The sequence below is a fragment of the Amphibalanus amphitrite genome, unplaced genomic scaffold (assembly GCF_019059575.1).
Source record: "Amphibalanus amphitrite isolate SeventyFive unplaced genomic scaffold, NRLGWU_Aamphi_draft 001189F_arrow, whole genome shotgun sequence".
NCBI classification, from domain to species: Eukaryota; Metazoa; Arthropoda; class Thecostraca; order Balanomorpha; family Balanidae; genus Amphibalanus; species Amphibalanus amphitrite.
In genome coordinates this window covers 207,448-216,918 of record NW_024882683.1, presented here as the reverse complement: position 1 = coordinate 216,918, position 9,471 = coordinate 207,448, and the positions used below count along the sequence as shown (strand labels likewise).

Below are 9,471 nucleotides of genomic sequence, written 5' to 3'. Positions count from 1 at the left end.
TTTACACGCACGAGAATATCCCTTTATCCAAACTAGCAAGTGTGTCTACTGTTTCTTACTAGGCAAACAAAAGTTTGTCACAGCATGTGCGCAGTTCACTTTACCTATGTGCATTCATACTAAAAGCCATTCGTCCACAAGCAAGTTATTTATTTGCGCTATTGACGTAAGCTTTCATGAAGGCCAAACCAATGCTGATTCGTCAATGCTGATTGTCAGCTTGAAAGTAAAGATGAGCAAAGTGGTTCAACTGAATCTTATGGTTGCAGTAGGGCATATTAGAAGTAAGTGACAAGTATGTGTCAGCAATTGTTTATGCTTCTTAACCCTAGATACTTTTGATTCAATCCTTGTGGTGATGACGTAATGTGGCAGAAAACAGTAGACACACTTCATCTCATCGGAAACCCTGAATGATTGGTATTTGTGAGCATGTGTGCCTGTGAGTGTGTAAGGGTGGATGTGGGTGTGTGGGTATGTATGTGCGTATGTGAGGGTGTGCGTGTCATCTTACACGTAATTTAGTGAATGAGTGAATTGGTACTAGTTTTCAAGTAAATACGTGCATGAGTGCGTGTAGTCAGTGGTGTATGGAACTAGCATTGTGCCTGCCTGCTACCAACGAAATATGCAAGCCCACACAGAGAAAACAGTTTTATTGTGCAAAACTACATGCTGCTGGCAGGGTTTACATGCAAGTCACATATTGCAGGTCTACCATAAGCAGAGCGATGTGACATCTGATAAGTACCTAACTCACAGCAACACATACTCTGCATGTCCAGGGAAAGTGAGTTGTGCTCGGAACAGATTGGCCAGACAGTTTTGTCCTATCAAATTCAGAATTGTTTCATCCTCCTCACAGGTGCCATTAACATCATGAGCACACATTATTGCTAGATCTGAATGCCAGCTGCCTATTGCACCGCTGGCACGTAGTTTGAGACAAAGATGCCGCCAGTTTTCCACCTCGCTGCTGATACAATGCAATACTGCTACAAAATGTCCGTGTTCTGTGTTTTTAGTGTTGTATGTTTGTATATGAGTCTTGCGTCGTGTGAACATTACCTACATGAGTTAAAGTGTTCCCGCGAAAGTAGGTACTGAATTAGCTCAAGCCAGGATTGCGTTGCGGATATATTTGTAGGCCATACAATGTTTTATGGCGTCATTTACGACATTTCCTGTTTTTCTTGTCGTTGTATGCACGTGAGTTGTGCCGCATGTTGCGCTTGTAAATCATGTTCTCAATGTCATTTTCTTTTGGTACAATTGGTCACCACTACACATCACTCGCATACACTCGCCCAAGCAAGTCGGATATCAATCACTGTCCAGAAGTGCATGATGCATTCAACCACGCATAGAACACTGGCACACCAAGAACATGAACTCACGCAAAAACGAGAGGGCTATCACACGACTTCGCATTGGACACACCGCTATCACACACAACTACATCATCACAAGAAGCCCGAGACCGAAATGCAACACCTGCAACACTTTCATCACTGTCAAACATCTGCTACTCACATGCCCACAATACCAACACCACAGGACACACATACAAACATACTGCAGAGACGCCAACATCCCACTAACACTCACAACACTGCTCGGGGACTTACACCCCGAGCTAACAACACTACTCATCCACTAAAGACACAACACTGGGCTGATCAATGACCTGTAAATCTCCTCCCCTAGAGCCAAGGACAAAAAAGCCAAAAAAGCCAAAAAAAGAAGCAAAAAAGAAAAAAACAATATTCAAAACAATGAGAATCAAAATAAAAAACCCCAGAATGGCAAAATGGCAAAAAAAAAAACAAAAACAAAAAAAAATAATAGAAGGGGCAATCCGGCTACCCGGGAGGAGATAGCTAGGAACCCAGTCCCACCCCTCAGCCCACCCTTGCGAGCCAAGAAGACAACGGACACTTCAAGGCAACGGACGGACCAACAACGAAGACGGACGACAGAACCGGGCCCAAATACAGGACGCTGTGGTGGCCCGTAAGCTACAAATACCATACCATACCATACCAGTGCATCATGCAGCAGAATAAGCTTCATTGAACACACTCGTCATCATGAACGGCATCTAGGAGTTTCATGAGTTTGGATCTGTGACCAGTAAGTGGAATGGGAGCATAATGGTACACGCTACCAAACCAGATATGCCTACACAACGTTAATATTTTTTTTTTTGTAATGCAACAAGGGAACGAAAAGCGTGTTCAAAACTTTAACTCCTTGTCCTTATGTGCCTGCAGGCTGATTTCGCAGTATCCAATGGCAACCGTGTATGACCAGGCGCCGCTTGGACGCCTTGTCCAGTCACGTCTTCTGGGACTGTGTGATGACTGCCTCTGCATTCTCAAGTGCCAGTTTCTGCCTCCGGCCCATTTCATTATCAAAGGATGCTGTTAGCTTAACGAACAGCTCTGCTCCAAGATTCCAAACGGTTTTACGGTACTGTATGCCTACAAAACGTTAATATTTTTTGGAGGCGGTAATACTCGGATGAACTGACCTTTATGGGTGGGTATTCAACGTTGAATAAAGTAGGCTTGTAGCCCTCTGCCTATTGACTTCTAAGGGTTTTAGTAATATTTATCGAATATCTCATCTGAAATGCATTTTCACTCACAGTCGTCGAAATCGAAAAATCATAAGCTTAGAAATCCGCGGACTTGACATATTATATTTTATCGACGATTCGTTTCGACTTGCTGTCATGTCAGCTAATCATCCGTTGCTTCTCCTATTTTCACAGGTGCATTACCAGTCATCTTTACCGTCGATACCGTTGAAGATTTTACCGTCGATCACGGAGCACCCATTGCGCTGGCCGTTGCTGGCACTTTTTTATTTGTCACTAGCTATTAGTTATCTGCAGATATACATTAGCCACCTGTACACCCGCTTACACTAGCTCTCATCATCTAGTTCTACGTATGTGTGTGTTTGTTTTAATTGTATTGCCGATGAATTCGGTAGACATGCTCCGCCCGCAAACATGTACCACATGATGCAGTTCACTGAATGTAGCAGTTAATCACTCGTAAAAAGCGGTCATGTTTTCGTATAGTGTAGGTATGCATCTATGTAAGCATGTGTTCACACTCATGAGCGATCCACACATGATATTGCATTTCCTGTTCAGTTATATTTTTAGCACTGGAACACGATGCTCATACACTGTGTTGTTATCTTTCTTTTTTCGCCTGCTCCTTCCTCCAACTTGTGTCTTTGAGTATTTCAGTCACATGCTCAAACGTTCTTAAATGCTCTCGCCATCGGTTTACGGATGCGTTGAAAACGGACATGTGATGACCAAATTTAACAATATGCGGACAATGGATCGACTTCTTGAAGCCTGTGGACGTGATACACCTTCTCCATCACCATCAAGAGGTCAACATTTTCGAAGACACTTGCGTACGGCTGGTATGTATTCATATTTGAATGTCCATTGTCAACACGTTGCAGAATGCTTTACATTTTGTGTGATCATTTACTGTCCTCATTCCTACACAATGCCAACATGTTTGTCATCGTCTTCATGTACCTATCTATTGGGATTGATGTTTGCGTTTACTGACAGACACTTGTCAACATTTTCAGCAGTGTCCGGCGCAATGCTGAATGCGACCTGTTATCTGTTGGATCTACTCTGTGAGCCCGAACCCCAGTGCAAGTGAGTTGTTTGTTACACCAGTGCCGGAGCACTCTGTAATATGTGCAAGAGCCTGTGACTTTGTTTGCTTGGCTAACTAAACGCATACCTACGGAAAATCATTCCAACGTTGCTTTGGTTTTCAGTTGAGATGTCAATCGGATACCAACTTTTTGGTATACCAATACCAAACCGATACCAACTCGGTATTTGGTATTTCAATCCTAATGTGTTTGGTATTTTGTTGGTATCATGAACCCTCGCTAATGTCTAAGAGGCTAAGAAATCGGTAAAAAGTTGGTTTTTTCCTCATGTTCCCAAGTTGGTTTGGTTTCGGTATATTTCTCCACGGTTTTGGTTGGTATTTGGTTTGGTATCGGTATTCCGATTTTCCGTAATTGACATCACTAGTTTTCAGTGTTTTACTGTATTTTTAAAGCAGTGCCTACACATATCAATCAAATATATCCCGCGCACCGACGGGGGGGGCGGATTTCCGCCCCCCCCCCTGAGGTTTTCCCACTATCTACGGTTTTCAGGTTTTCAGGAAAACCGTGCGCAGGATATTCTAAATGCCTTAATATGGTCCATTCCATAACCATCTAACCGAATTCCCGAATTCCCGATATTCGAACCGAATTTCGCAAACCTTCTCCCTTTCTGGCAGTGGCACTGTTCGACTATAGCGCTGGACGTCGTCTACTTTTTGCTAGAGGGAAAGGTCATCATCCGTCCATGAACTTCGGGCTGCTCACAGCTATATTGCCTTGGCAAGTTCTTTGAGCACTCAATACTGGACTTGGGCTGCGAAAGCTAATGACAATTTGGGGAGCTTGATATTGCAATGGCTATGACGTGAAGGCTCAATATGACGAACAGCTCGACTATTCACCATTGTCAACGCTTATGATAGCTAAATATCATTGTGCTTGGTGTACATTCACGTCTCGTTTCCTTGCTCCATTTGTACCTCACCGGTCGTCCGTCCCCACAGGCCTCGGCTGCAGCACAAGCCACATTCATCGGCCCAATCATCAGTTATTCATCCTGCAAGTTTTAAGTCACTTCGTTGTGACCCGGACATCGTCATCTTTCAACGAGTTCAAATGATTATTTCATTCATCATCGTCGATCAGACTCATCATGTAAAGACACTTCCATAATGCTAGCCGCCATCTACGTTTGTGCAGGAAGCAAATATCAGGTTGTTATTAGCTGCGGGCTACTCAGTACCGACTGAACTACTGGCAGTAGTGTGCGAGCACCTAATACTTGTATTGTGATACCAAAGCTAAAACGGATGAAAGCTTAGCACATAGGGCCCTACCGCTTTCCACACACACAAACAAAACTTGACTTTGGGCATTAGCACCATGGCAGGATAAACAGGCAGTTTCGCTGTTTTTCACTGCTTTCATTGGGAGGTGTTACTGCTCATTCCCGTTCTATGTGATGTTAGAACAGCCCTTCACCATAGTCCTGTTTTCTCCTTTGCCGTTTTCCATAGACATCAGATGCGACATGCACTCCAACGATCGGTCAGGCGCATCACCGTCAATCCGGTCGCCTGTTAAGCAGTTCGTAATCACCGTCAGTCTTCGACATCTGTCAACACACTTATCCACATTATCGCCTTACTTTTGATCTTATCAATATGCAAGAATGAGTGCAAAATGCATTCCAATATTGCATCAGTTGATGTTGTATCGCAATGACACCGCGTCCTCACCTCACATCTGTTGTGCATACTTGATCACGAATGCCAGTTATACGCAGATTCACATGGTGAAGTTTTACTCCGTTGACGTTTTCTTTCCATTCTTGTAGTCGATCAAGAGGGATTACAGTTGCACATGCGGCCTTACACATGCGTTCTTACATGTTAGCTGATTGATATGTTGGACACACTGGTTCCTGTGACTCCAAGTAGTTCTGCATTGGTATTGCTTCACTTTATATGTTCTACCCAAAGATCGTTTCTAGTTTTGTCTTAGCTTGCAGCTGTATGCCATGAACATACAGGGTACTGCGCATCTTTATCGTGACATTCCTGTAGTTTCGTCACTTTCGCGGATGATTAGGACCATGAGCTCAGTTGCAGATGCGTCCAGCAGCCACCGACATTTCTACACTTTAAATTCCTAGTCTCGGATCTTATCCACATGCCAACATGATTTGAACATTTCACACGTTTAGTGATGAAATGAGCAGGTATCATCTACTACATTATATTTTCATGTAAAGCACACTCCAGTCTGTGAAAAAAGAAAACCATTAGGAGCAACAATCATGCCTTAGACAGTATAGTTGCCATAGATATTACGTTGTGCAGCGGGCAGGCCGGTGCACGAAATGGCGAGTGTGAATGCAGGAATGCGTGTGAAAAACTGCCTAGGTGTGGAGTGGCTGGTTTGTCTTCCGTTACATCGTAACGGGCTCTTGACGTAGTCTTTTTTTAGTAACACCAATCATCTTTCGAACTTGAATTAACGTAATTGAAAGATGGCTATCACATTTGGAGCCAACTTTTTTGCTAACTGCGTCAAGGGCGGGCAGCGCGGTGCGTGGATGCCTTTTGGTAAAGCTCACGTCCTAATATACTATCCAGCCCTTACCAAGCGTGCATCCATGTTTCCTCCATCCGGCTCCTCGTGCCGCTGCCTGGAATATTAGCCTACGGCTAATATACCAAGAGATGGAAAACTTTTCGTTGGTATGGAATATGGATGCCTCGTGGTTCAACTGGTGATGTTCAAAACAACTGTACCGTGTGTCAGGTAGGTCTTACTCACTTTCCGCTTCATTTTTTTCTCGGCCGCGTAGGAAATATGATTTGACGGTAATCGTGGCGCTTTTGTTTCAGTGGCTGAATGACAGCGACATCTATAACTCAGGCTGCACTCAGAGCCCGAGTCTGAGTTTGGCTGAAAAAATCGCCCATAAAAAATTCGCCCATCGCCCGCCCGCCGCGAAACGGGTGATTTTGTTTTTGCGTCGTTTTCGGTAAAAGGTTTATTTTCGGTTGGCGGCGGCCGGGCGCATTTTTGCGGTTTTTGCGTTTGACGGCGGGCGGCCGTTTTTTGCGGCGTTTTGCGGTTGGCGGCGTAGAGTGCAGTGCACGTCAGTTCGTAGAACACGCACTCCGATCTGCACGTGCAAGGCTCATCCTCTCGTTTGGCGGCGGGCGTTTTTGCGGCGTTACAGAGGTGCTTGCTCAAACAACCTGCGGTCCCGCGATGCGGAGCCCAGCATCGCAGATGCTGGTAACCGCAGGTTGTTTGAAAAGACAAACACTATTCGTTAGAATTGTGTTTTTCTATTGAAAAACAACCGGAGCGGTCCTTCTCCGGGCTATGTTTTGCAAGTCTGGCAGCGAATTGGGGCAACTTGGTCGCAGCCTAGAGTTTTGCGTTTAGGATCGTAAAAATTTCAGGGTATAGACTTTTGCAGGTGATCTACCTGATGGTACCGGTCGCTACTCGCAACAAAAATCATTGCGCGTGCCACGTGCAATTGCATTTTCCCCATGTTAAGTCAACGGGGTTTTGGACACTTTTTGCGCGATCGCCAATGGCGGGAAAACGAGCCAAGAAGGAGGTGGTTTTCTTCCCAGCATTTTATGGCAAACACGTTCTGGTACACGCCAGTGTGCGCCGTATACCCGTCAGAATTCGTTAACTTGAGTTGCACGAGTTTGAAGTTGAACTTTTTTCGCTCCCCATGTTAAGTCAATGGGCGTTTTTGCAGAGGCATTTTCATTCGCTCATTGTACAAAATTATATGATACGATTTTGTTTAAACTTTCAGGACTTGTTGAGAAAAGACCATAGAACATGTTGTTATGCTTCGTTAAGCTGTCAGAATTCGTTTGCTCTTTTGAAGCTCGTTTAAAAATGAAAAATTTTAACATGGAAAGTCAATGGGAGCGTCTTTGCTGCTTTATAACTTTTTACGTTATAGATATATTTAAGTGAAAAGTTGATAGGTTATATAACTTTTGATGCTCTTTCCAATGATATATAGAACGTTATTGCACGTTGTACCGTTTTTGAGAAATATAGTAAAAAAGCACGACATTACCGAGATTTGAGCTCAGACCTATGTCGTTACGGTGTCAGGCGGACACGAGGACAGGTGGCGCCGCCGCCGCCCGCATAGCGGCGGGAATGTGAACTAACCTGTTTACCATCTATGGTATGGTACCATCGGGGGACCGGCCGCCGTCGGCACCATTTCGGGACTTTGTATCGCAATAAAAGGCTTATTTACAATTGAAAATGGACTAGCGAGAGTCGTTATGGAATCAGAATTTGATGCTCTACAAAACTAGGCTATTTTCATTGTGATGGCATCACAGACTACACCGCTAACCCCAATAAAGCAGATTTATGTCGCGTCATCGATGATTACATATAATGTTAATTTTGATATATATGTAGTCGGGTCTTTCAGCTGCGTCCCTCCCCTCCCTCGCCGCGCCGGCGGGTCGGCCATCCGCGGCTTGCCGCCCGCCGGCTGCTGGCCGGTCAGCTGGCCGGTCAGCTGGTCGCCCGCGGCTGTCGGTGCAGTGCGGGATGCCTACTTGCGGGGGGCCGTCGTGGCGGCGGCCCGGGTGGACTGGGCAAGCAGTGAGTTGGGGAGCGCTGCGCTGTCGGTGCTCTAGTTTGTATTGCGTTCGCATGATACGGCTTGAGCCAATACAGAGTGAACTGATTGAGCTGAGCAAGTCTTTATATACATTGAAAAGTAAAGCACTTTTTACTGCATCTACGGTGAGATGCTAGATAAAATTTATGGTCTACCTAATGGTACCCATTACTTAACAATTAAGTGAATCATTTCGTCGCTAAACTCTCGTAAATTCGTATGTCCGCCTCACTATGGAGTTTGGACCGTAACGTATGGCCTTTGCTCAGACAGTATACGAACAGGTGACGGGGATACCTCCCATAGAAGGATGCGACACGATTTTACTGCTAAATAGCGGCCGGCCGCCGTGGGGACGTTTTTGTACGACTTATATCTCGGCAACCACTGGGCTGATACACATGCGGTTTTTTGTGTGGGGTAGCTTTTTCCCTTCTTTCACATAGTGTGCTACTCTCGATGCATATGGGTGACCCCTAACGCACGTTCCACGTGCAAAGCCAAGAGGTGCCTGTTTTGTAATAAGCGCAATAGCTCGCGGTAATTACTGGGCCGATTGCGCTAAAACTTGGCATGGAGGTAGACACTTTCCAGGCGATGCATTTCCATGTGTCTTGGTAGGGGTGCAACTGCACGTGCGCACGTGCAGGGTGACGCTTCCAGATCTCGAGAACGGCTGGACCGATTGTGTTCAAATTTGGCATAACGCTTGATACCGATCAGTAGGTTGCAGTCATTTAGTATGCATTTCCATGTGCCACGATTGGGGTGCAACTGCACGTGCGCACGTGCAGGGTGACGCTTCCAGATCTCGAGAACGGCCGGGCCAATTGTGCTCAGATTTGGCACACCGCTAGAGATCGCGTAGTAGGATGTCTTGCACAGGTCTGCTGGGCCCCAGGTTGCACGTGCGCACGTGCAGGGTGACGCTTCCAGATCTCAGGAACGGCTGGGCCGATTGCATTCAAATTCGGCACACCTTTAGAGACCGGTTAGTAGGGTGCTGTGCACAAGTCAGTTAGTATGTATACTCATGTGTCTCGGTTGGGGTGCAACTGCACGTGCGCACGTGTAGGGGTCGCTTCCAGATCTTGAAAACGGCTGGGCCGATTGAGCTTAAATTCGGTACACCGCTAGAGACCGGC

At 45.6% G+C, this 9,471-nt stretch overlaps 1 long non-coding RNA gene across 3 annotated transcripts; it reads left to right on the top strand.

The window, feature by feature from the left end:
• Nucleotides 1–57: 57 nt before the first annotated feature.
• LOC122370954 lies at nucleotides 58–6,793 on the top strand. Of its 3 annotated transcripts, none has more exons than XR_006254645.1 (3): nucleotides 58–3,450; nucleotides 3,628–3,700; nucleotides 4,674–6,793. It is a non-coding gene; the product is annotated as an uncharacterized LOC122370954 (long non-coding RNA). The 3 variants fall into 3 exon arrangements; XR_006254646.1 differs by having other exon boundaries at nucleotides 4,347–6,793; XR_006254644.1 differs by lacking the exon at nucleotides 4,674–6,793 and having other exon boundaries at nucleotides 58–2,133; nucleotides 2,274–3,450; nucleotides 3,628–3,951.
• Nucleotides 6,794–9,471: the final 2,678 nt, after the last annotated feature.